Source organism: Narcine bancroftii, chromosome 14 (assembly GCF_036971445.1).
Source record: "Narcine bancroftii isolate sNarBan1 chromosome 14, sNarBan1.hap1, whole genome shotgun sequence".
NCBI classification, from domain to species: domain Eukaryota; kingdom Metazoa; phylum Chordata; class Chondrichthyes; order Torpediniformes; family Narcinidae; genus Narcine; species Narcine bancroftii.
In genome coordinates this window covers 17,135,874-17,163,313 of record NC_091482.1, presented here as the reverse complement: position 1 = coordinate 17,163,313, position 27,440 = coordinate 17,135,874, and the positions used below count along the sequence as shown (strand labels likewise).

At 52.4% G+C, this 27,440-nt stretch overlaps 1 long non-coding RNA gene across 1 annotated transcript in view; it reads left to right on the top strand.

The window, feature by feature from the left end:
* The first annotated feature begins 9,959 nt into the window (after positions 1-9,959).
* LOC138749371 (uncharacterized) overlaps positions 9,960-27,440 on the top strand; it is a 351,858-nt gene continuing 334,377 nt past the window's right edge. The window contains exon 1 of the long non-coding RNA XR_011348585.1: positions 9,960-10,157. This is a non-coding gene — a long non-coding RNA (uncharacterized lncRNA). The remainder of the gene's footprint in view (positions 10,158-27,440) is intronic.

Here is a 27,440-nt window from a genome sequence, read left to right as displayed (position 1 = left end):
ATCATTGCATCCTCAAAGAACTTAATTTGGCATGTGAGACACGACCTTCCCCTGATGAAGCCAAACTGATGAGATCAAATCAGATTATGCCTCTCTAAATCCTATCTCTCAGGATCTTCTCTAATAGCTTGCCCACCACTGAAACGAGATCCCTTTCATGAGCAGGGAAACAACATTTGAAACCCCTCTGGTACTTCTCCTGTCCCCATTGATGACGTGAAGATCATCACCAGGAGATCAGCAATCCGTCCCTCACTTTCCACACTTGCTTTGGATAAATCTTATCTGGTCCTGGTAACCTATCTAACTTCATGCTTCTCAAAAGACGTTAAAGTGAACATTTGGTAGACAGGACAGGGAGGGCAAGTCAAAGAGTCTGAAAAATTCAACTGCAGCTATTTTCAAGCCAGAGGTTGAAATTACCAACTATTTATATTGAGAAGCAACTTTTTTTCCCCACTCTGAGGGTGGTCTGTATCTGGAATGAACTGCCAGAGAAAACTGTGGAAGTGGATGCAATTTTAACATTTGGACAGCTATATAGACAAGAATGACTTTGAAGGATTTCAACCAAATGCAGGCAAATGAGAACTAGTCCAAAAGGCCAAATGGATGAGTTGTGCCAAAGGGTCCATTCCTTATTCTGACAGGTAGAGAGGATGAACATAAATATGTGGGACTGGGATATTATAGCAAGCATATCAGAAATGTGGCTTGCTAGGTATTTTTTTTTAAGGATGGGAGGAAACCAGAGCACCTGGAGTAAACCTGCACAGACACAAGGAGAACGTAAAAGGTGCTTACAGATGGCATTGGATTTTCACCCCGGTTCACCAGCAGTACTGTACTAAAGATGCTGGGGTATTGTATCTTGAACAAGCCCCACCTCCAGCAGTCAGCATGAGTTAGAGGAGCAAGTGTGTGCACAGATCACAGATAGGTGTTAGAATAACAGCGTTGCAATCGTAAATGATCTTGACTGGGATTTTCATAGTGCAAAGAGCTTGGATGGGGAGTAATGCATTAAATCCATCCAAGAGATGTTTTACCAAGGTGTTGAAACACTAGACCTCCTCTTGGAAAACATGACAGGGCAAATGACTGAGGTGTCAGTAGGTGGGCATTAGTTTGAACAGTTATTGAAAAAGGTACAACTGGTCCACCAACTATGGCAAATTTTGATGGCATAATACAGAAACTTGCAAATCTTAATTGGATGAGGCTGTTTGCAGGGAAAAGAGTGTTTGCAGGTAAAAGTGGAAGGCCTTTAATGGAAAGATCAGGGGCAGCATGTACCTGTTCGAGTGAAGAGCAAGGATGGCAAGGTTAGGGAAACCTGAATAACCAGAGATATTAAGGATCTAGTCAATAAAAAGGTGGCATATGTCAGTTATAGAAAATTGAAATGAAGCAAATCCTTAGAGCAATGTTGAGAATGTTGGAGTTTGCAAGAGGGAAACAAGGAGGGCAAGGACGATAAAATGAGAAGCAAACAAGGTTAATGAGAAATCCTGAGGGGCCACATGGGTGAGGTCCTAAACAAGTAGATCAAAATATATTTACTGTCAGGAAAGATATGGAGAGTAGGGAACTCAGCCAAGTAAACAGCAATTTCTTTAAGAGAGTCCATGTTACAGAAGAGGAGATGGAGGACTTAAAATACATTAAAGCAGATAAATCCCCAGGGCTTGAGCATCTATTCTAGGACATTATGGGAGGCAACCTCAATTAATGTACCTCAGTTGTCTCCCACGGTCTAGTATGGGAACACTAATACCCCTGAGCGTAAAGCCCTCCAAAAGTGGACATAGCCTGGACATCACAGGCAAAACCCTCCCCACTTTGGAGAGCATCTACTGGGAACGGTGCTGTCAGAGAGCAGCAGCAATTATCAAGGATCAACACCACCCAGCGCACGCTCTATTCTCACTGCTACCTTCAGGAAAGAGGTGTAGGTGTCACAAGACTCGCACCACCAGGTTCAGGAACAGCTGCTACCCCTCCACCATCAGACTCCTCAACGGCAAACTCAGTCAGAGACTCATTTAAGCCCTCCACCCTCAGACTTCTCAACAAATTCAGACTCAAGGACTTTTACTTTGCACACTTTATTATTCAATATTTATTTTCTGTATTGCACAGTTTGTTCATATTTCTCTCTTTCCTGGAGTACGGTTGTTTTGCATTACCAAAAAGTAGAAATTCTGCCTGGCCTGCAGGAAAAAAAATCTCAGGGTTGTATGTGATGTCATGTATGGACTCTGACAATAAATCTGAACTTAGACTTTGATTGGTACTATCCTGGCAATATCTGATGAAAGAGGTTCAGCAGACTTGGGTCTGGTGACCATTTGGATGGGAGGTTACTCAAAAATAGAAGGTGCTGTGGGTTTAACGTGAAGCAAAGCTGGACACCAATGTGTCAATGTACTGAGTTTATCTTTGATTTCTTTGGCTTGGCTTCGCGGACAAAGATTTATGGAGGGGTATGTCCAAGTCTGCTGCAGGCTCGTTGGTGACTGACAAGTCCGATGCGGGACAGGCAGGCACGGTTGCAGCGGTTGCAAGGGAAAATTGGTTGGTTGGGGTTGGGTGTTGGGTTTTTCCTCCTTTGTCTTTTGTCAGTGAGGTGGGCTCTGAAGTTTTCCTCAAAGGAGGTTCCTGCCCGCCGAACTGTGAAAAGCCAAGATGCACGGTTGGAGGCAATATGAGCCCACTGGCTGTGGTCAATGTGGCAGGCACCAAGAGATTTCTTTAAGCAGTCCTTGTACCTCTTCTTTGGTGCACCTCTGTCTCGGTGGCCAGTGGAGAGCTCGCCACAGAACACGATCTTGGGAAGGCGATGGTCCTCCATTCTGGAGACGTGACCCACCCAGCGCAGTTGGGTCTTCAGCAGTATGGATTCGATGCTTGCGGACTCTACCATCTCGAGTACTTGGATGTTGGTGATGAAGTCATTCCAATGAATGTTGAGGATGGAGCGGAGACAGCGCTGATGGAAGCGTTCTAGGAGCCGTAGGTGATGCCGGTAGAGGACCCATGATTCAGAGCCGAACAGGAGCATGGTATGACAACAGCTCTGTACATGCTGACCTTTGTGTGTTTCTTCAGGTGGTTGTTTTTCCAGACTCTTTTGTGTAGTCTTCCAAAGGCGCTATTTACCTTGGCGAGTCTGTTGTCTATCTCTTTGTCAATCCTTGCATCAGTTGAAATGGTGCAGCCGATGTAGGTAAACTGGTTGACCATTTTGAGTTCTGTGTGCCCGATGGACATGTGGGGGGGGGGCTGGTGGTCATGGTGGGGAGCTGGCTGATGGAGGACCTCAGTTTTCTTCAGGCTGACTTCCAGGCCAAACATTTTGGCAGTTTCCGCAAAACAGGACGTCATGCGCTGGAGAGCTGGCTCTGAATGGGCAACTAAAGCGGCATTGACTGCAAAGAGTAGTTCACGGACAAGTTGCTCTTGTGTCTTGGTGTAAGCTTGCAGGTGCCTCAGATTGAAGAGACTGCCATCTGTGCAGTACCGGATGTAAACACTGTCTTCATTGTTGAGGTCATTCATGGCTTGTTTCAGCATCATGCTGAAGAAGATAGTAAAGAGGGTTGGTGCAAGGATGCAGCCTTGCTTCACGCCGTTGTCAATGGAGAAGGGTTCGGAGAGCTCATTGCTGTATCTGACCCGACTTTGTTGGTTTTCGTGCAGTTGGATAACCATGTTGAGGAACTGGGGGGGCATCCGAGGCACTCTAGTATTTGCCAAAGCCCTTTCCTGCTCACGGTGTCAAAGGCTTTGGTGAGGTCAACAAAGGTGATGTAGAGTCCTTTGTTTTGTTCTCTGCACTTTTCTTGGAGCTGTCTGAGGGCAAAGACCATGTCAGTAGTTCCTCTTTTTGCACGAAAGCCGCACTGTGATTCTGGGAGAACATTTTCGGCGACACTAGGTATTATTCTATTTAGGAGAATCCTAGTTAAGATTTTGCCTGCAATTGAGAGCAGCGTGATTCCCCTGTAGTTTGAGTAGTCTGAGTTCTCGCCTTTGTTTTTGTACAGGGTGATGATGATGGCATCAAGAAGGTCCTGAGGCAGCTTTCCTTGGCCCCAGCAGACCTTGAAAAACTCATGCAGTTTGGCATGCAGAGTTTTGCCGCCAGCCTTCCAGACCTCTGGGGGGGGGATTCCATCCATACCTGCTGCTTTGCCACTTTTGCCTTATGTGTCTCTTCCCGGATAAGGACCTCATCCAGCTCTAGCCTCAAGGGTTGTTGAGGGAGCTGGAGCAGGGCAGATTCTTGGACTGAGCAGTTGGCACTGAAAAGGGATGACCATCGATTGAGGATGGAGATCTTGTCGCTGAGGAGGACTTCGCCGTCTGAGCTGCGCAGAGGGCTTTGGACTTGTGGTGGTGGGCTGTACACAGCCTTTAGTGTCTCCTAAAAACCCCTGAAGTCGCCAATGTCGGCGCTAAGCTGGGTTCATTTGGCGAGGCTAGTCCACCACTCATTTTGGATCTTCCGGAGTTTGCGCTGAAGGTGGCTGCATGCGAGATGGAAGGCTCGTTTTTTCTCTGGCCAGGAATGCTTTGCAAGGTGAGCCTGGTGGGCAGATCGCTTCTCTGCCAGCAGCTCCTGGATTTCCTGGTTGTTTTCGTCAAACCAGTCCTTATTTTTCCTGGAAGAGAAGCCCAGTACCTCTTCAGTGGACTGCAGTATGGCTGTTTTCAGCTGATTCCAGAGGGTTTCAGGAGATGTGTCCGTGAGGCAGTTTGCATCCTCGAGCTTTGCTTGGAGGTTTGCCTGGAAGTTTCCTCTCACTATGTCTGGCTGCAAGTTTCCAACATTGAACCTCTTTCTGGGGGCTCCACTGTTCTTGAACTTTGGCTTGAAGTGAAGGTTGAGCTTGCAGCGAACAAGCCGGTGGTCAGTGTGGCATTCCATGCTGGGCATGACCCTGGTGTGGAGCACATCTCGTTTGTCTCTTCCTGACACCAGAATGTAGTCCAGGAGGTCCCAGTGTTTGGATCGGGGATGCATCCAGGTCATCTTTAGGCTGTCTCTCTGCTGGAAAAGGGTGTTAGTAATGACAAGCCACTGTTCTGCGCAGAGTTCCAACAGGAGGCGCCCGTTGTCATTGCACTTGCTGACACCATGCTTGCCAAGGATTCCTGGCCAGGTTTCTGAGTCTTTGCTGACGTGAGCATTGAAGTCGCCAAGGATGACAACCTTGTCGGCTGTAGGGGTGCATTGGATGAGGTTGCGCAGATCAGTGTCGAACTTGTCCTTTTCTGCTGGTTCTGCCTGAAGGGTTGGAGAGTGATGAGAGTGATGCGACTCTAGTTTTGAAGGGGGAGTCGCATGGACATGATCCGGTCGGGAGGTTTTCGAGTTTGGAGGCAATGGAGTTCTTGACCATAAAGCCAACACCAGATAGGCATCGTTCAGCCTGAGGCTAGCCAGACCAGTAGAGTGTGTAGCCCACGCCGTGTTCTTGGAGGCTGCCTATATCTGCAAGGTGGACTTCACTGAGAGCGGCTATGTCGGTGTAGAGTCTGAGGAGTTCATGTGCGATGAGGGCAGACCGATGTTCAGGTCGGTGGCTGTCAGCCTTGTCTAGCATAGTTCTGACGTTCCAACATGCTAGCTTGAGTTGGTGTGCAACTTTTGAGGGGGGAGGACGTGGACCTGTCCTCGGGCCTGTGCAAAGGAGGTTTTAGGTGGCGTGCAGTGTGCGCAGTACTGGCCCCACCTTTTTCACCCATGGTTCGTGTGCCATGGCCAAGCAAGCTGGGACGTGGCAGCGAGGTCCTTGGGTCATAGGTTTTATATCAGAGTGACCTTCTCCTATGCAGGTTGCTTAACCGGGCTGAAGAGGCCTGCCTCCCCTTTTAGGTCGAACCTAAATCTTTGATTGAACTGCAAAGTATATGACATAGTCTAAGGAGACTCGGTGGTTGCTCATGTTTGACTTTTACTTGGATCAACAGATTATTGAGTTAGAGGGGTGACTAACACCAGTCATACAAAATAGGAGCAAGATTAGGCCAGTCGAATGTTAACATACACTCAATCGACGTGGGCAATGAGGGTTTATACAGTTTAAGCCCCCTTTGTAATGAAGCTTCTCAAGTCTTGTTTCTGAAGTGAGGGGACCAGTACTGCACACAATAACCCAGATGCAACTGCACCATTTGCAGCTCAATGCCCGTGCCCTGAAATTTAATCCCTCCAGCAATGAAGGCCAACTTCATTTGCCTTCTTGGTTACCTGCTGCACATGCTAACGTTTAGCAATTCATACACAAGTACTCCCAGGTCTCGCTACACCACCACCACTAGCGAAATGTACTCAGTTTTCTTCCAAAGTGGATGGCCTCACATTTTCCAACATTCTGCCAAACCCTTGCCTGTGAATTTAACCCTTCTTTGAAGTATTGTGAATATATTTATCACATTTTGAAGAGTTTCAGCACTTAATTGCTCACAATGAGGTAAAACTTGCCGGGTGCAGAGTCCCAATGATGGGCAGCAATCGTGTGGCCTCCTTGGGTGACCGGGAGTTTCATCCAAATTCTCTGGTGCCCCAGTAATTAGCGGATACTCCAGCTCAATTCCTGGGAGTGCTGCGCTTTGGAAGTGTCAACACTTGGCAGGATTTGTTTTTATACACATGTCGATATTCCTCAGAAGTGCATTCGATATCTTTGTTACATTAAAGCTGCTATATCAAGAGTTTTCAAACTTTTTCTTTCCACTCACAAACCACCTTAAGTAACTCCTTACTAATCACAGAGCACCTATGGCATAGAGATTGCTTTTGGTGGTATGTGTGTGGAAAAAAGTTTGAAAACCACTGCACTCTGTGAATGAAAGTTATTGCTATTGGCGAGGCAAGGTAATTAACTTGTTTATTGTCATCTAAAGTTAAAGAGAACGGATCTGAATAAGCCACTGAAACATATTGTGCTGGAGACAGTGAGGAGAAGCCTTTTCAGGTGAGGAAAGCATGTTAACTCATCGATTTTTTGATAGAGTAAGTCAGTGGTTGTCAACCCTTTTCTCCCCACGCACATACAACCTGAAGTAATCCCTTACTAGTCACAGAGCACTAATGGCAGAGGTGCTCTGTAGTTAGTAAAGGGTTACTGCAGATGGTATGTGAGTGGGGGGAGGGGGGTTGGGAAGAAGAGGAAAAAGGTTGAGAATCATTGGGATAAGAATCAACATTGCTCAAAACTGAAATGCATGATAGGACAAAAATATACAGTTGTCTCTTTGACCTGCTCTGCTGCATCAACACCCACTTAAATCTGGTAAAGCAAATGTAGACTAGAGTGTTACATGTGTATAAACTGAGAACAGTTGGGGTTATTTGGCATAGTTTAATTCATCAGCAGATTACGGTCTGGATTGTGTGGATGATAAGCCAGCAGTTCTGTTGTTAGCTGCAATGCCTGTATCGACAGTGCAGCACAACAGCAGGATTGAATCCAAGCGAAGTTCCTGATCACTGTGAGCTGAGGGGCCAGTTGCCCTCGGTAACTGGTCCCTCAGTTCACGCCAGTCACATTCTGTGCTTCTCCACCCATAGAATTTGGTTCATTAAAAAGACAAGTGAAGTAAAGCAAGTGTTTTTCTTCAATTAATATTAATGCTGACAAATAATTGACTGAAATGTTTCTCAACAACTTTAACATTTTAATTTTTAAAATATTTTCATTCCATAAATGTGTTTCAAATGGTCTCTGATGGTAGAGTCAACAGAAGGGGCCTCCAACAAGACAACCTGTTGGAAGGTCATCGGCACTCTTGGAAGGGGGTGGGCTGGTTTGCACTGCCACAAGAGACCAGTGTGGATGATCTGAATGGCCTAGGAGGAAATTGGACACATCTCGATGCATTACTTTCAATGAGCAGAATCTTGCAGGGTGGCACAGCTGGCGTAACGCTTTACACCAGCGGTCGGTACCGGAGTTTGAATCCCTTGATGACTGCAAGATGTTTGTAAGTTCTCCCTGTGACTGCATGCATTTTCCCCAGGGGCTCCAGTTTCCTTCCACCCTTTAAAATGTATCGGGGATGTAGGTTAATTGGGATTAAATTGGGCAGTACAGGTTCATGGGCTGAAATGGCCCGTTACCATGCTGCATGTTTAAATTTAAAAAACATCTCATTTCACGTCAACAAAAAAGGTTGCCCAAACTTAAAAAATCCTCCCCAAAACCCTTTAAGAGCATCTCATTCAGGTGCCTCGCCGTTGGGCCTGGGCGATCATGTCTCTCCATCCATCATGATCTTTGACCCTCCGAATTGTAGTTGTTGCCTCTCCTGTTCTCCTTCGGTGATGGCTCCATCTTTGAGCTGAGACCATAGTCAATGTTCAGTTCATGATACAAAAGGGAAAAAGTACTGAAGTGGTTTCCCGTTGCCTTCTTCAATTGCAGCATCCAATACTGGATGGGTCACCCTGGCCATTGATCAGCAGATTCATCTATCCAACATTTTTAATAAATTCCAATTTGTAGAATCTGCTTTCAAAAACCATCCACCATCTGCAAACCATGGCTTCACATGACCCTGATTGGGAGACTAAACAGGGACTACACCTTATGCAAGGTGTCGGCTATCAGACAGAAGGAGTGCCTTACCCCTCCTTTTGCTGAGCAATTCTGCAGCACCAATACCACATCTACTTCATTTAAAAACAGCTCATTCATTTTAAAAACTATCATTATATTGTTCCACTGCAAGATTAATTCCCCAAATATTAAAAGTTCTGCTAAGCGACTTGCCCCCACCCTTCCTTGTGCCTGTTGTAGACTCTCGATTTTTGCTTTTATCAAATGCAAGATGCCATATCAATCTTTCTTTCAAAACCATTCTGGAGCGTGGACAGTACTGAGAAACAGTCTCAGTTTGTTAAAATTGCTGTACATTAACATTCCAGTAGGATGAATATTGTTGAAGAGAACATGTGAAGATCAAGAAAATACAATAGCTTTTTTTTCCCCCACTCACGTCCCTTCCTGAAGGATGCCATGGGCGCTCTGTGGTTAGTCAAGGATTATTTAAGGTGGGATGTGAGTGGAAAGAGAAAGGTTGGGAACCACTGCAAACATTGACCAATGGCTTTCTGTTGTACAAAGTAAAAACAAACCCCATTTGACCCACATGGTGAAAAGAGTAAACCTCTACTGTAAGAATATGAACTTATCTTGTTAGCTTCGTATCCTCGGCTTTCCCATTCCTATCGAAGTCACTAACATCACAAACGCTGGGTCCGTTTTCATTTGGCTTCGAATCCACGAGGGCCGTTCCGCAGGAATCGCGAAGTGGAGAGTTGAGTTCCAACTCGGCAGACACGGTCAAGATGTTAATGAAGCCCCTCAAACAATAGAGGTCGGGTGGGGTTAGGTTGGGAGAGAGAAAGTGACAAGGTGCCGCAGTGGTGGTCAGGGGATAGAGAATGATACGATGCACAGTGACTGAAGTATGGACAGGAAGGTAAGGGAGGGGGGCAAGAGAGGAACAGATCGATCATTTATTGGGAATAAAGCCAATTTAGGAGATATATGCCTGACTGAGAAGGCTTAAATGGACTCAATTGAAATAAATACATTTCAGCTGTTCTGCTGGACAGCTGTGGGCAATTTCTGGGCCGACGAGAGGGACCAGAAGCCTCTTTAAAGCCTTCACTAAATTCGAACCCTGTTGATTTCAGCCGGATACGCGAGACTATTAAATGTTTAATGCGAGATACAACTCAAGGGAAATGATCGGGGACCTCGAAGAACGAACGGGGCAAGGCCGGTGAACCAGCTGGACGGGGACGGCCCTTGGATGAGGGTGGAGTTGGCGGAAGGGGCCGAGCGAACCGAGACGCCGGGTCGGGGTGAGATGTCCATGGCGCAGGTGGCTTCCTGTAAATGACGTCACCACTGCACAAGCGGACCTGGAAGAAACACTGGGTCTGGTTGGGGAGGGGCCGAAGAGGACGTGGAAGAGTGAACCAGGCCTGGCCAGCGCGAAGGTCCAATGAACGAGGAGAATCACTAGGCCATTGGAAGGGAAACGCTCTGGCGACGGTGAAGAAGGACTGAACCCCGGTGGCGGTGCACAGACACCGGCAGCGAGAAGCTGAAGCGGACGTGAAAGGGCGACGACAGGTAGGGACGGTCGAGAGCGAGTAACTAGGGGGTACGGACCAATGGTCATTGCCGGCGGGGGAGAGCGGGCTACTCGGGAATGGGCCGCGAGTTGTGGGTAATGCGAAGGTTCCCGCCCTGGCAGGGGTGAGGTGTCAAATGACTGAGAGCAGAGCGAAGCGAGAAGGGCTGAATGGGGGGGAGGCGGGTCAGGGTGGAGGGAAGGGCCGAACGTCGGGCCGGGGGTGGCGGTGGGTGGGGCCGGGGGTGGCGGGGGGTGGGGCCGGGGGTGGGGCCGGGGTGGCGGGGGTGGGGCCGGGGGTGGCGGGGGTGTGGGGCCGGGGGGCGGGGGGTGGGGGCGGGGGGTGGCGGGGGGTGGGGCGGGGGGTGGGGCCGGGGGTGGGGCCGGGGGTGGGGCCGGGGGTGGGGGCCGGGGGGGTGGGGCCGGGGGGTGGGGCCGGGGGTGGGGCCGGGGGGGTGGGGCCGGGGGGTGGGGCCGGGGGGGTGGGGCCGGGGGGTGGGGCCGGGGGGTGGGGCCGGGGGGTGGGCCGGGGGTGGGGCCGGGGGGTGGGCCGGGGGGTGGGGCCGGGGGGTGGGGCCGGGGGGTGGGGCCGGGGGGTGGGGCCGGGGGGTGGGGCCGGGGGGTGGGGCCGGGGGGTGGGGCCGGGGGGTGGGGCCGGGGGGTGGGGCCGGGGGGTGGGGCCGGGGGGTGGGGCCGGGGGGTGGGGCCGGGGGGTGGGGCCGGGGGGTGGGGCCGGGGGGTGGGGCCGGGGGGTGGGGCCGGGGGGTGGGGCCGGGGGGTGGGGCCGGGGGGTGGGGCCGGGGGGTGGGGCCGGGGGGTGGGGCCGGGGGGTGGGGCCGGGGGGTGGGGCCGGGGGGTGGGGCCGGGGGGTGGGGCCGGGGGGTGGGGCCGGGGGGTGGGGCCGGGGGGTGGGGCCGGGGGGTGGGGCCGGGGGGTGGGGCCGGGGGGTGGGGCCGGGGTGGGGGGGGGGGCGAACGTCGGGCCGGGGTGGGGGGGGGGGGCGAACGTCGGGCCGGGGTGGGGGGGGGGGCGAACGTCGGGCCGGGGTGGGGGGGGGGGGCGAACGTCGGGCCGGGGGTGGTGGGTGGGGGAAGCAGCGAGATGACTGAGAGTGTCGGTCGGCAAACTGGGTGCGGACCCAGCAGTGTGACCCGGAAGGGTGGAGGGAGACCAACCGGCGATAACTGGGCAGTGATTGGATCCCGCGAGAGCTGGGGGTGCGGGAGTAGTTCATGAAAGCGCTGAAGTTCAAGGCGAGGAGACGTGTCCTGGGAAAATTAAAAGCCAGAGGTCAGAGCCAACTGCTTCGGGCTGAAAGGTGGCGGGCCAGGGAGAGGCGGCACGCTGATCCGGATTGGTTCTGATGCGCGGACCCGACAGTGTGACGCTTAAGCGGACCTGGAAGGAACACAGCAGTGTGCTGCTGAAGTGGACGTGGTAGGGTGAAGTGGGGGTGGGGGGGAAAGAACTGGCGCATGGATGGGCAGTGGATCCAGAGAGATCCAGCAGCCTGGAGCTCAAGCAGACCTGAAAGAGGATCGGGAGTGTAGAGTGAAGCAAGAAAGTATGCAGACACTGATTGTAGTTTAATTCCGAAAAGTTGTGCTGAAGAATCTCTGCAGGTCATGCAGCCTTGATTGGAACCAAAAGGTGCTTTCACACTGGGATGTCAGTAAATTGGAGTGTCGACAACCTGCGTTTAAAACGGGTCAGATCAGAGCATTCACTCTGAGCCAAGAAAAGCCAGTTCAATGTGACCTTTCCATAGGGCCTGACATCCCAGTGAAAAGATGGCGGGTTAGAGCCCATCTCCTTTTGTGGGTAAGCCTTTTGCACAGGAGAGATGCAAAATGCATCGGCCCTACCTTGGAGGGTAATTACTGGGATGAAAATGACCCCCCCCCATACCGTTGGTTGTGTTCGCACAGGTAAGTGAAAGCACGTTATATAGATATATGACCAACTTTTTCTAAAACCCACCAACTCCCACAGTTGCCTCAATTACGACACTTCATATTCTGTCTCCTGTAAGGTTTCTACTACTTCAATTCCCCCATCTCCGTCGCATCTGCTCCCATGATGAGGTCCTCCATTCCAGATAATTGGAGATGTCCTCTTTCAAACAAACGTCCTCTACTGCAATCAACTTGAGGCCTCGCCTGCATATCCTCCATTGCCACCACATTCCCTTGGCCCCCCTCCACCCCCTCATGCAATAAGGACAGGATTTCCCCTTGTGCTTGCTTCCCATCACACCAGCATCTGCATTCAGCATGTCATCTGTAGTTTGCACCATCCACTAGACTCAACCATTCTCCTTCTCTTCCCCCATCTTCCACAGGGTCTGCTGCCTCCGTGACTCCCTCATCCTCCCTTCCCAATGACCCTGCCACCGCAGGAGGTGGCAACACCTCCTCCCTCACCACCATTCGGGGGCCCAAACAGTCTTTCCAAGTGAAGCAGTATTTCTCTTCTGGATCTACAGGGGTCATCTACTGTATCTGCTCGCTACATCAGAGATGCTGGATAAAGACTGGGAGATTATTTCATTAAAGCACCTTGGCTCTGTCCATTGCAATAAAGGGGTCCTCCCAGTGGCTAGCTTCTTCAATTCTGCTTTCCATTTAAGATTCAATTTATTGTCATTGTAACAAAACAGTGTCAGATTACACAAAATTGCTTTTGCCTTCTGTAAGGCAGACAGATTCACGATCGGTTGATATTGCCTCAAGCGCCTCTTACAGTCACAGAATGAGAAGCAAAAGAAAATCCCCCCCCCCGCCCCCCCCCCCCGGGTCACTAAATTCTATAGATTCACCTCCAGTGCTTCTGCAGCCACAGTCTGGTCCAAACCATTGACAACCCAAGCTCAAGATCAGATCCTCCAACACAATCAGGAACCCTTCAGCACCCCCTCACATCCAGTTCCAATGCCTGGAACCCCCTTCAGTCAGTTCCGAGCCAGACTCCAGCCAGCCTCCGTGGTTTCTGCACCTCGAGTCGCCAGCAGTCCGCCGCTTCTGTGGGTCGCCACCGTGCTGTGGGTCGCCACCGTGCTGTGGGTCGCCACCGTGCTGTGGGTCGCCACCGTGCTGTGGGTCGCCACCGTGCTGTGGGTCGCCACCGTGCTGTGGGTCGCCACCGTGCTGTGGGTCGCCACCGTGCTGTGGGTCGCCACCGTGCTGTGGGTCGCCACCGTGCTGTGGGTCGCCACCGTGCTGTGGGTCGCCACCGTGCTGTGGGTCGCCACCGTGCTGTGGGTCGCCACCGTGCTGTGGGTCGCCACCGTGCTGTGGGTCGCCACCGTGCTGTGGGTCGCCACCGTGCTGTGGGTCGCCACCGTGCTGTGGGTCGCCACCGTGCTGTGGGTCGCCACCGTGCTGTGGGTCGCCACCGTGCTGTGGGTCGCCACCGTGCTGTGGGTCGCCACCGTGCTGTGGGTCGCCACCGTGCTGTGGGTCGCCACCGTGCTGTGGGTCGCCACCGTGCTGTGGGTCGCCACCGTGCTGTGGGTCGCCACCGTGCTGTGGGTCGCCACCGTGCTGTGGGTCGCCACCGTGCTGTGGGTCGCCACCGTGCTGTGGGTCGCCACCGTGCTGTGGGTCGCCACCGTGCTGTGGGTCGCCACCGTGCTGTGGGTCGCCACCGTGCTGTGGGTCGCCACCGTGCTGTGGGTCGCCACCGTGCTGTGGGTCGCCACCGTGCTGTGGGTCGCCACCGTGCTGTGGGTCGCCACCGTGCTGTGGGTCGCCACCGTGCTGTGGGTCGCCACCGTGCTGTGGGTCGCCACCGTGCTGTGGGTCGCCACCGTGCTGTGGGTCGCCACCGTGCTGTGGGTCGCCACCGTGCTGTGGGTCGCCACCGTGCTGTGGGTCGCCACCGTGCTGTGGGTCGCCACCGTGCTGTGGGTCGCCACCGTGCTGTGGGTCGCCACCGTGCTGTGGGTCGCCACCGTGCTGTGGGTCGCCACCGTGCTGTGGGTCGCCACCGTGCTGTGGGTCGCCACCGTGCTGTGGGTCGCCACCGTGCTGTGGGTCGCCACCGTGCTGTGGGTCGCCACCGTGCTGTGGGTCGCCACCGTGCTGTGGGTCGCCACCGTGCTGTGGGTCGCCACCGTGCTGTGGGTCGCCACCGTGCTGTGGGTCGCCACCGTGCTGTGGGTCGCCACCGTGCTGTGGGTCGCCACCGTGCTGTGGGTCGCCACCGTGCTGTGGGTCGCCACCGTGCTGTGGGTCGCCACCGTGCTGTGGGTCGCCACCGTGCTGTGGGTCGCCACCGTGCTGTGGGTCGCCACCGTGCTGTGGGTCGCCACCGTGCTGTGGGTCGCCACCGTGCTGTGGGTCGCCACCGTGCTGTGGGTCGCCACCGTGCTGTGGGTCGCCACCGTGCTGTGGGTCGCCACCGTGCTGTGGGTCGCCACCGTGCTGTGGGTCGCCACCGTGCTGTGGGTCGCCACCGTGCTGTGGGTCGCCACCGTGCTGTGGGTCGCCACCGTGCTGTGGGTCGCCACCGTGCTGTGGGTCGCCACCGTGCTGTGGGTCGCCACCGTGCTGTGGGTCGCCACCGTGCTGTGGGTCGCCACCGTGCTGTGGGTCGCCACCGTGCTGTGGGTCGCCACCGTGCTGTGGGTCGCCACCGTGCTGTGGGTCGCCACCGTGCTGTGGGTCGCCACCGTGCTGTGGGTCGCCACCGTGCTGTGGGTCGCCACCGTGCTGTGGGTCGCCACCGTGCTGTGGGTCGCCACCGTGCTGTGGGTCGCCACCGTGCTGTGGGTCGCCACCGTGCTGTGGGTCGCCACCGTGCTGTGGGTCGCCACCGTGCTGTGGGTCGCCACCGTGCTGTGGGTCGCCACCGTGCTGTGGGTCGCCACCGTGCTGTGGGTCGCCACCGTGCTGTGGGTCGCCACCGTGCTGTGGGTCGCCACCGTGCTGTGGGTCGCCACCGTGCTGTGGGTCGCCACCGTGCTGTGGGTCGCCACCGTGCTGTGGGTCGCCACCGTGCTGTGGGTCGCCACCGTGCTGTGGGTCGCCACCGTGCTGTGGGTCGCCACCGTGCTGTGGGTCGCCACCGTGCTGTGGGTCGCCACCGTGCTGTGGGTCGCCACCGTGCTGTGGGTCGCCACCGTGCTGTGGGTCGCCACCGTGCTGTGGGTCGCCACCGTGCTGTGGGTCGCCACCGTGCTGTGGGTCGCCACCGTGCTGTGGGTCGCCACCGTGCTGTGGGTCGCCACCGTGCTGTGGGTCGCCACCGTGCTGTGGGTCGCCACCGTGCTGTGGGTCGCCACCGTGCTGTGGGTCGCCACCGTGCTGTGGGTCGCCACCGTGCTGTGGGTCGCCACCGTGCTGTGGGTCGCCACCGTGCTGTGGGTCGCCACCGTGCTGTGGGTCGCCACCGTGCTGTGGGTCGCCACCGTGCTGTGGGTCGCCACCGTGCTGTGGGTCGCCACCGTGCTGTGGGTCGCCACCGTGCTGTGGGTCGCCACCGTGCTGTGGGTCGCCACCGTGCTGTGGGTCGCCACCGTGCTGTGGGTCGCCACCGTGCTGTGGGTCGCCACCGTGCTGTGGGTCGCCACCGTGCTGTGGGTCGCCACCGTGCTGTGGGTCGCCACCGTGCTGTGGGTCGCCACCGTGCTGTGGGTCGCCACCGTGCTGTGGGTCGCCACCGTGCTGTGGGTCGCCACCGTGCTGTGGGTCGCCACCGTGCTGTGGGTCGCCACCGTGCTGTGGGTCGCCACCGTGCTGTGGGTCGCCACCGTGCTGTGGGTCGCCACCGTGCTGTGGGTCGCCACCGTGCTGTGGGTCGCCACCGTGCTGTGGGTCGCCACCGTGCTGTGGGTCGCCACCGTGCTGTGGGTCGCCACCGTGCTGTGGGTCGCCACCGTGCTGTGGGTCGCCACCGTGCTGTGGGTCGCCACCGTGCTGTGGGTCGCCACCGTGCTGTGGGTCGCCACCGTGCTGTGGGTCGCCACCGTGCTGTGGGTCGCCACCGTGCTGTGGGTCGCCACCGTGCTGTGGGTCGCCACCGTGCTGTGGGTCGCCACCGTGCTGTGGGTCGCCACCGTGCTGTGGGTCGCCACCGTGCTGTGGGTCGCCACCGTGCTGTGGGTCGCCACCGTGCTGTGGGTCGCCACCGTGCTGTGGGTCGCCACCGTGCTGTGGGTCGCCACCGTGCTGTGGGTCGCCACCGTGCTGTGGGTCGCCACCGTGCTGTGGGTCGCCACCGTGCTGTGGGTCGCCACCGTGCTGTGGGTCGCCACCGTGCTGTGGGTCGCCACCGTGCTGTGGGTCGCCACCGTGCTGTGGGTCGCCACCGTGCTGTGGGTCGCCACCGTGCTGTGGGTCGCCACCGTGCTGTGGGTCGCCACCGTGCTGTGGGTCGCCACCGTGCTGTGGGTCGCCACCGTGCTGTGGGTCGCCACCGTGCTGTGGGTCGCCACCGTGCTGTGGGTCGCCACCGTGCTGTGGGTCGCCACCGTGCTGTGGGTCGCCACCGTGCTGTGGGTCGCCACCGTGCTGTGGGTCGCCACCGTGCTGTGGGTCGCCACCGTGCTGTGGGTCGCCACCGTGCTGTGGGTCGCCACCGTGCTGTGGGTCGCCACCGTGCTGTGGGTCGCCACCGTGCTGTGGGTCGCCACCGTGCTGTGGGTCGCCACCGTGCTGTGGGTCGCCACCGTGCTGTGGGTCGCCACCGTGCTGTGGGTCGCCACCGTGCTGTGGGTCGCCACCGTGCTGTGGGTCGCCACCGTGCTGTGGGTCGCCACCGTGCTGTGGGTCGCCACCGTGCTGTGGGTCGCCACCGTGCTGTGGGTCGCCACCGTGCTGTGGGTCGCCACCGTGCTGTGGGTCGCCACCGTGCTGTGGGTCGCCACCGTGCTGTGGGTCGCCACCGTGCTGTGGGTCGCCACCGTGCTGTGGGTCGCCACCGTGCTGTGGGTCGCCACCGTGCTGTGGGTCGCCACCGTGCTGTGGGTCGCCACCGTGCTGTGGGTCGCCACCGTGCTGTGGGTCGCCACCGTGCTGTGGGTCGCCACCGTGCTGTGGGTCGCCACCGTGCTGTGGGTCGCCACCGTGCTGTGGGTCGCCACCGTGCTGTGGGTCGCCACCGTGCTGTGGGTCGCCACCGTGCTGTGGGTCGCCACCGTGCTGTGGGTCGCCACCGTGCTGTGGGTCGCCACCGTGCTGTGGGTCGCCACCGTGCTGTGGGTCGCCACCGTGCTGTGGGTCGCCACCGTGCTGTGGGTCGCCACCGTGCTGTGGGTCGCCACCGTGCTGTGGGTCGCCACCGTGCTGTGGGTCGCCACCGTGCTGTGGGTCGCCACCGTGCTGTGGGTCGCCACCGTGCTGTGGGTCGCCACCGTGCTGTGGGTCGCCACCGTGCTGTGGGTCGCCACCGTGCTGTGGGTCGCCACCGTGCTGTGGGTCGCCACCGTGCTGTGGGTCGCCACCGTGCTGTGGGTCGCCACCGTGCTGTGGGTCGCCACCGTGCTGTGGGTCGCCACCGTGCTGTGGGTCGCCACCGTGCTGTGGGTCGCCACCGTGCTGTGGGTCGCCACCGTGCTGTGGGTCGCCACCGTGCTGTGGGTCGCCACCGTGCTGTGGGTCGCCACCGTGCTGTGGGTCGCCACCGTGCTGTGGGTCGCCACCGTGCTGTGGGTCGCCACCGTGCTGTGGGTCGCCACCGTGCTGTGGGTCGCCACCGTGCTGTGGGTCGCCACCGTGCTGTGGGTCGCCACCGTGCTGTGGGTCGCCACCGTGCTGTGGGTCGCCACCGTGCTGTGGGTCGCCACCGTGCTGTGGGTCGCCACCGTGCTGTGGGTCGCCACCGTGCTGTGGGTCGCCACCGTGCTGTGGGTCGCCACCGTGCTGTGGGTCGCCACCGTGCTGTGGGTCGCCACCGTGCTGTGGGTCGCCACCGTGCTGTGGGTCGCCACCGTGCTGTGGGTCGCCACCGTGCTGTGGGTCGCCACCGTGCTGTGGGTCGCCACCGTGCTGTGGGTCGCCACCGTGCTGTGGGTCGCCACCGTGCTGTGGGTCGCCACCGTGCTGTGGGTCGCCACCGTGCTGTGGGTCGCCACCGTGCTGTGGGTCGCCACCGTGCTGTGGGTCGCCACCGTGCTGTGGGTCGCCACCGTGCTGTGGGTCGCCACCGTGCTGTGGGTCGCCACCGTGCTGTGGGTCGCCACCGTGCTGTGGGTCGCCACCGTGCTGTGGGTCGCCACCGTGCTGTGGGTCGCCACCGTGCTGTGGGTCGCCACCGTGCTGTGGGTCGCCACCGTGCTGTGGGTCGCCACCGTGCTGTGGGTCGCCACCGTGCTGTGGGTCGCCACCGTGCTGTGGGTCGCCACCGTGCTGTGGGTCGCCACCGTGCTGTGGGTCGCCACCGTGCTGTGGGTCGCCACCGTGCTGTGGGTCGCCACCGTGCTGTGGGTCGCCACCGTGCTGTGGGTCGCCACCGTGCTGTGGGTCGCCACCGTGCTGTGGGTCGCCACCGTGCTGTGGGTCGCCACCGTGCTGTGGGTCGCCACCGTGCTGTGGGTCGCCACCGTGCTGTGGGTCGCCACCGTGCTGTGGGTCGCCACCGTGCTGTGGGTCGCCACCGTGCTGTGGGTCGCCACCGTGCTGTGGGTCGCCACCGTGCTGTGGGTCGCCACCGTGCTGTGGGTCGCCACCGTGCTGTGGGTCGCCACCGTGCTGTGGGTCGCCACCGTGCTGTGGGTCGCCACCGTGCTGTGGGTCGCCACCGTGCTGTGGGTCGCCACCGTGCTGTGGGTCGCCACCGTGCTGTGGGTCGCCACCGTGCTGTGGGTCGCCACCGTGCTGTGGGTCGCCACCGTGCTGTGGGTCGCCACCGTGCTGTGGGTCGCCACCGTGCTGTGGGTCGCCACCGTGCTGTGGGTCGCCACCGTGCTGTGGGTCGCCACCGTGCTGTGGGTCGCCACCGTGCTGTGGGTCGCCACCGTGCTGTGGGTCGCCACCGTGCTGTGGGTCGCCACCGTGCTGTGGGTCGCCACCGTGCTGTGGGTCGCCACCGTGCTGTGGGTCGCCACCGTGCTGTGGGTCGCCACCGTGCTGTGGGTCGCCACCTCTGTTTCTCAGATGGCGAATGTGATTTTTCTAGTGTCCTGCACCAGTCCTCCACTCTCCTGGAGTCTGCAACCCCTCGTGGCTACTGCCGATCGGAGGTGCCGCTATCTTGGGAGCAGATCCTGCGGTCGTGGGATTTTAAATAAAATTATCGTCGGCTCCTTTAACAGGCTGTTGAAAGACTGTGCAGAGCTGACGTCAGTTGACTGAGCAGTTTGACCCCCACGGGAGTGCTGTATCTCTTCTCCCCACTTGCTTTTCCCCCCACAATATCGTCTGTCCATGTTCTCTGCAGTGCCAAATTGAGGCTACATGCAAATTGGAGGAACACACCTAATCTGAGCACTCTCCAGCCAGATGCATTCAGATGGCTTCTCCAGTTTCCATTAGGCCCCTTCACAAGCCTCCAGCTCTCCACGCCCTTCCCTCTCCATCAGAAAGCCATTCTCTCCCCTATCACTTCTCAACTTCTTTCTGCCCTCCTACCCATATCCACCTGACCTGTGCTCCTACCCCCTGGCACTTTTATTCAGGTGCCTGCTTGATTTTTGCTCTTACCTCGACGGTCCTCGGCCCTTAATGCTGGTTATCTATCCTTGCTTCCTACGCTCTGTGACGTGATCGGAGTTTCACCAGCTCCTTTGTATATTAACCTTGTGGAGTTTTGCATATAGGTACAAGGGTGGCATGGACCCTTGTGGGCCAAATGGCCTGCTTATCAGCAGTTTGACACTCTTCCATAATGCCTGGAGAATTGAAAAAATATGTCCTTGCACCAACTTTTGATAGATGACCAGGTGCTGTTTCTCTTTGGAGTTTAATTCCTTGGGTGAAAACAAAATAAATAAAAAGAAAACAAATTGCTTTTCTGCCCTCCCATGTCCAGGTTATTTTTAATTAGCATACTTTTTGTGAAGGATTAACCATGACATTAAAGTTAATGGAGCATCTTGGGACATTTCCTTCTGAGTTGGTTCAATTTAAAATAAAAAAGTTTCACTATTTTTCACATGTCGTTCTGCACATAAATGCAGAAAGACAATCTCACTAATCCAAATTCCTGATGAAATACATTCTTGTGGAAATAGAAGCGAAAACCCTGCAGTGCATTGTTATTGGAAAGCGATTGCTGACGTGCAGTAAGACTTGGGAGTTCTAGTGCATGAATTGCAAAAAATTGGTTTGCAGGTGCAGCAGGCTATCAAGAGGGCAAATGGAATGTTGGCTATCTTTGCTGGAGGGATTGAATTTAGGGGCAGTGAAGTTGTGCTGTAAATGTACAAGGTATTTGTGAGGCTGCCTCTGGAGTACTGTGTACTGTTCTGCATACTTGAGGAACGATGTACTGGCTTCGGAGGCAGTGCAGGTTGATGCCAGAGATGAGAGGGTTGGCCTATGAGGAGAGATTGAATTGTCTGGAACTGTACTTGCTGGAATTTAGTTATAGAAATGTATAAAATTGTGAAAGACTTGGATAAAATTGAGGTAGGCAAGTTGTTTCCATTGGTTGGGGAGACCAGAACTAAAGGACAGAGCCTCAAGATTCAAGTTAGTCGATTTAGGTTAGCGATGCGGAGCTTTTCCCAGAGGGTGGAGAATCTGTGGAAATTGCTGCCCATTGAGGTGACCTCAGTAAATGTATCTGAGACAAGGTTGGATAGCTAGCAAGGGAATTAAAGGATATGGGGGAAAAGGCAGGTAGGTGGAGTTGAGCCTATCAACAGACTGGCCATGATCTGATTGAAGGGCAGATCAGGCTCAGTGGGCTGGAAGGCCTACTCCTGTTCTTGGGTCTCCTGTTCTCCTACTTCTCTGGTTCTCATGTGCAAGAAATGTGAATGCAAGGCATTGGATAGTGAAGTATTGTTGAGTAGAATAGTAAGATGCCCAATCTGGAATCCAGAGTCCAAAAAGTGCATTAGTCTCTAACTACAGACTCTGGATCACCTGGTAGCAAGCTTAGCATTTAACCCAGTGCTCTTACAGCATTAGCGATTTGGTTTGAATCTGGCGCTGTCTTTAAGGAGTTTGTACATTTTCCTCATACGCTTGTTTGCGTGGGTTTCCTCCGGGTGCTCTGGTTTCCTTCCAACCTCCAAAACATATGGGGTTGTAGGATGATTGGGATATTTGGGCAGCGTGGACCAGAAGGGCCTGTTACCATACTGTGTGTCCACCTTTTTTTAAAAATGAAAAGCTATCAAAGTTTCTAAAGTGCTTTGAGAGATGATGCTCACATTCTAACCATAGGGTTAAGTACTTTCAATGTGCTGGATCACCTTGTGGCTGATCTACATTCTGCAGACCATGTTCTGCTGTCTTGTCACTGTGGTCTTTCCATTAGACATGCCTGTGTTACAGGTGGCAGAACACAAGGCCCCGTGCACAGACCACTCTGGTCTGAGTACTTGTGCTATCAAAGGACATCTTCCATGCTAGCAACTGGAAAAGTCAGACGAATTAAACTGTGCACAAAGAGATGTAAATATTTATAAATGACACTGGACAACTTTTTTTTCACAAGGTCAGCTTCCTGAAAACCTGAAAAAATTGGTGATTATGATAGACAACTTCAAGCTGAACACAAAGATACTTTCAAATTTGCTGTATCATGTAGGAAGTTGGAGAAATATTAAATTAACTTTTATTGAAGAGAGCAAGTTTAATTATATAATGATGCCGACACATTGCGTCAGTTCAACTGACCTAAAAATGTTTTGCTGCTGATTTTCATTTGTACTCGGCATCTGATGCCCCTCATGTCAGTGTCTAATAATATTCGGCCAGCATTGATGGATTCTAGTTGCCCCGATACCACCTTTCCATTGTTGCAATGTCCTGGTGAAACCTTTCACCATGTTCGTCACTGACTGCACCAAGATCAGCAGGGAAGAAGTCCAAATGCGAACACAAATGAATTTTCATTCACAAGTTGCACTTCATGGTTTGGTATGCTTGAAATGGACTTAGAAAATGACAAGGAATTGCAAAAATGTTATCTTTAAAAAAAAAAGTGTGTGATTTGAATATTTAAGGTAATTTTTGTGACCAGCAGTTCAAAATCCATAAAATGCACCCAAAAGTGATCAGGAAGCAAAATCTTCATCGTCCTGTGCAGTTAATCTAATATTTGTTTAAAAAATCACTCATTTTTATTGAGTGTCAAGTGAATGGTGGCGATGCAAAAGGTGTCAGCTGTGTTAATTTAAAGTCCAACAGTGGAGTGAGATGTGGAACCAACAGCTCGATCTGATATCAAAACTGGCAGCAAGACAAAGACCAGAGTTTGCTTCAGGCTGTGAAATTCCTACCAGGCTGTGTTGAGAGTACCAGGATGAATTTTTGTCCACTGAAAGGTAGGAGGGTGCTGCTACGAGGCAGAGCAGGAGAAACCAACTCCCTGCGGCAGTTGTTAGCCGACACAGGTGGGTGATGCTCTGAAGCAGACGAGGTGAGACCAGCTCCCTAGGGCAGCTATTAAATGACACAAAAGAACAAAGTGTGTGATGTACAAATTGTACAATTTAGATTGTGTAAAAATGTCTTCAGGAATTTGGAAATTTATGGGAGGATTAATCCAATCAGTCAAGCTTGTTAATTGCGTGTTCAGTGAAACTAATGGCCTCAAAAAAAAAGTGTTCTTGGGAGAAAATCAACTAAAATCCCGAGCGGCCGCAGTGCAGTTATCAATTATTCATCTTATGGCAAATCATTGAAAGGCACATTGAGTGCCTATTTATCAATTTCATTCACTCTCAGTCGACCTTTGATGCAAACAGCTATGTTTGAAATTATACGAGTTTACAACATGTCAGAAAGATATGGCCGCCTTATTGATGGGCTTTGCAGGACCTCACAACATACAATGTTTAAAAGCAGCATGTTTATGGACAGTTTAAAAGTTAGATCAGCCCATCTGCTTTTGCACTACTTTTATGTGCTTTCCTAAAGCGTCAATCATTTTTGTCCTTGGAACAGTTTGTGACAACCTTTAAATTTCAGGTGATATATTAATTGTGGATGATGCAGGTGGTCAGTAAATATTGTCAATTGGAATTTCAGATTCTATTAAACAAGCTACTTTTTAAAGAAGGCTGTTACAAATGTAACAGGAGACACAGACATCAAGATAATGTCAGTTAAATAGACTTGTATATCTGGTTGGGACCAGTCATTCCAGAGACTGATCGATGTTCAGGAGACATCAGCTGGAGAATTTCAATTGCAGCTAGATGATTGAAAAGGACAAATTACCTGGAAGAATGGAAAAAAAGTCAAGATTTTATCAATTTCCTAATATTCCAGGCATCTGTTTGATTTAATTTTTAATTTAATGTATTTAAATCTTTAAGGTCAGACACATAGCATGGTAACGAGCCCATGGCCCTCAAGTACACCAATTAACCTACAAGGCCCACACATTTTGGGAAGAAACCAGAGCACCCGGAGGAAACCCACACAGTCACAGGGAGAACATAGAAAATAAAATGTTAGAAGAAATGTATGAACTTTCTTAATATTGTACACCTCTGAAGAAATGATACTGTCCTGGTTTTCTGCAGAGAGCCTAAAATGGGTCTGAAGCAGACGAGGTGAAACCAGCTCCCTAGGGCAGCTATTAAATGACACAAAAGAACAAAGTGTGTGATGTACAAATTGTACAATTTAGATTGTGTAAAAATGTCTAAATGTTTCTTATTAACAGACACCCTTATTTTTAAGAGGCCCCCTTAATACGATGTGGTTGCTACTGGCAGCGTTGATGCTGTCTGTCCACCTTGTACTGAAGTGGCTCTGGAGTGTCAAGTAGGCCTGATCATGGTAAAGATAATGGATTCCTCTTCTGAGGAACATGAGATGAAATAAAATCTGAGAGCTTGCATCTAAATTTAGAGATACAGCAAAAGGTGCCTATAAACCCCGTAAGTTATTCATCATCGGGATGGGCCCTTCAGCCCAACAGGCCCACACTGACCAAGTTGTCTATCAGAGCTACTCCCATTTACCTGCATGCAGCTGATAATCCCTCTTACCTATCCAGGTGTCTATCCTATATGTCCTTTAAACATCGCAATTGAAAGTTGATATATTTCAGAGCACATAACATGATATCACAGGAGATTCTTTTTCCTGTGGGTGAGGCAGAATTGCCACTTGGTAGTAGTGCAAAAAAGAAACTGCTCAAGATGATAGGTACCCATGTAAACAAATAAAGGAATATAAACAAACTGACTGCAATACAGAGGAAAAAAAATGAACAGCCCTTAAATGAATTGTTGAAGAATCTGATCTGATGGTAGCAGCTGTTTCTGAACCTGGTGGTGCGAGTCTTGTGACATCTGTACCTCTTTCCTGATGGTAGCAGCGAGAATGTGCAATTCAGTGATCAGGCTCGCGTAGAGTCACATCTGTATCATTGGAACTCATTGTGTGCTTCACTCTGTGTCTTTGCCCTGGATAATGCATCAGCGGCACAATAAGTTTCCATGGTGTGTAAACTAGTTCAAAGTCATAATGTTGTAGCTTCATCATCAGTCTTTAGATTCACAGTGACATTTCGCTGAGATTTTCTTGATTATCACTATTAATGGCTTGTGGTTTATCCCTGCCATGAATGTTGGTAGACCATACACATAACTGGAATTTCTTGAGTTCATAGTCGACCTGGACACTATTTCATATTCACGTTCAGGTGTATCGTCCTTGATGTGCATGTTACTGGCCTCTAAAGTAGCATGGCATCTATTCCATCTTTTGAAGTGTCTGTAGATATTTTCATCCTTCTGGATGTGCCAAAGAATGTCAAAAGCACTGGTTCTGTAGTTAGAATTATCTTCAGTCATTCCCATTCCTCCTTGTGGTTGTCTGTCCTCTTGAATTCACATTCTTCTCGTTACAACTTCCTTAGGTACATTCTTTGGCAGACAGGTTTGGTATGAATTTACCAATGAAATTGATCATTCCAGCATTCTCAATATGGCTTTTTGTCAGTGATTCTGGGCATCTCTGAAATTGCTTTCACCTTGCTCTTGTCTGGCTCCATACCTGTTTCTCTGACAGATTTCCTTCACACAAAACTGACATTTTTCTCTGTTTAATGTTTTAATTTCTTTTTCAAACTGTTTGAGTTATATCAAACATGTATACGAGAGGAGACTTGCATAACATTTATGAATTTGCAAGTGAATAACGAACATATTAGTAATTAACAAATATATATTAACCATAAATTTATTTTCTTGTAAATCCATAGGATCCTGTCATCTATGATCACACATTTATGATGTGCTCCATTGTCCTGTTAAACACTTCTGGAGCTGAGGAAATTCAAAAAGACATCCTCAGACAGGAGTATCAGCCAAATGATGTTAAATGTGTGGTGTTTTGTGCTTCTTCATGCAGTTTTATTTGCCAGAAGCTCTGGGATGCATCCAATTTGGTGAAAAACTTTGCACCGGCCAACTTGCTTGTAATTTTACCTCTGGTTGGAATCTGTTAATGTTCCCTCTTTATATTGGCATTCAAGTCCTTTGGGGGTCCATGCACATGTGTAGGTCACCGTTTTTCTTTTTGACACACCATTGTATTCACCCATTCTATGGGCTCCTCCAGTTCATGAACCAACGATACTTTATTAGCTATAGAATTCATTCATGGCCATGTGGAGGCATCCATCTTGAATCCAACTGAGCTGCCAATAAACTAGTCTCTGACTCCCTCTAATGGTCAGGAGGATCACTAGGACTCTTATCATTATACTCCTGTTTTAGACTCTTACCATGGGATAAACACTATACCCATTCAACTTATCTATGCCTCTCATGGTTTTGAACACCTCTATAAGGTCACCACTCACTCTCTGCAATTCAGGAAAATGTCTCAGCCTCTCTAGTCTTGCTTTGTAACTCAAGGCCTTCAGTCACAGTCACACCCTCATGGATCTTTCCTGCAATGTTTCTAGTTTAATTATGTCATGTCAGGTTTTTAAAAATAATTTTAATTGCTGTTAATAGCTTAACTTTTATTCCGAATGTATTTAATTACTCGAATAAGCTCTTGTCCGTAGATGGCCCAGGACTTACAAATCTTGAAGGGCTCAGACTTCTTGACATCTCGTAGACCCTGTGAGACTTGCTGAGTTCCTCCAGGATTTCTGTGTTTTTAACCAGGACCCTGAATGTTGATCCAGGAATTTAAGTACCATTCCATTGATCAAAATATAATGAGATCATACATTTTTCAGGTGTCTTTGGGCACAAGATAATAGTAATTGAAAATTCGTTTCTGCTGGTCTCATTTCCTCCTTGTAAAGTAATGGAAGTCCAATTTCTACCTCATTGTGACACTCAGCTTTATCATGGCATTTGGGCAAGGGATGATAAATAGAATATCTCACCAAACCCCATGGGGAAGATGTGCACATTTATTTTCCTCCTCACATCTCATCTCCACTGAAATTCGATTCCATCTGATTTAGTTACTGGTACAAACATCTCCCTCTGTTCCAATCTCATCCACTGCCGTACACAGCAAACTCCTGGTGTTTGGTGCCCATGGATACCACAATGAATCTAGAATCTGCTGAGCCAGCCATTTGAAAAAGAATACTGTATTCATCTTCTTGTGGGACTCCTTTCCTTTTCCTTGCAACATGGGCCTGACCTCTTCAAACTAAACCATTCAAAAAGAGTCTGGTCAAGTAAGTCCATCTTGCAGGTGTAAAGAGTGTGATGTTGCTTGACACTTTTTTCGGTGTCAGTTTTCATATAATTACTTAATTTTCTGAGATTTGGCCTTAATGTCGTAGATGGTTGATGAGCTAATGTTAAATTCCCCCATAAGCACTAAACAATTTTCACCTGTCTCTGACTTATCTCCATTTTCTGCACTACAGGTTTACACCTGCCTGTTTGTTTTTCATTTGGGATGGTAACATTTAGGGAGGAAAGTTAGCCCAAAATAATATTTTGTGAATCGGAATCTGTTTGATTACATTGGTCACAAGGTGGAAACAGACTGCAGGTATCACCTGGTGCGCGAGGGGTAGGTTACCAAACTAACGGCGAGGTGCGCCAATTTTAAACTTGCACATTTTTACCTATTATTTTATTCAATTGTTTTTCTGGATGCTTGAGGCTACTGATTGCTTGAATTCTGGATACCAGGGAATTTACCCTTTTCATTTTACGTGATCAAAAA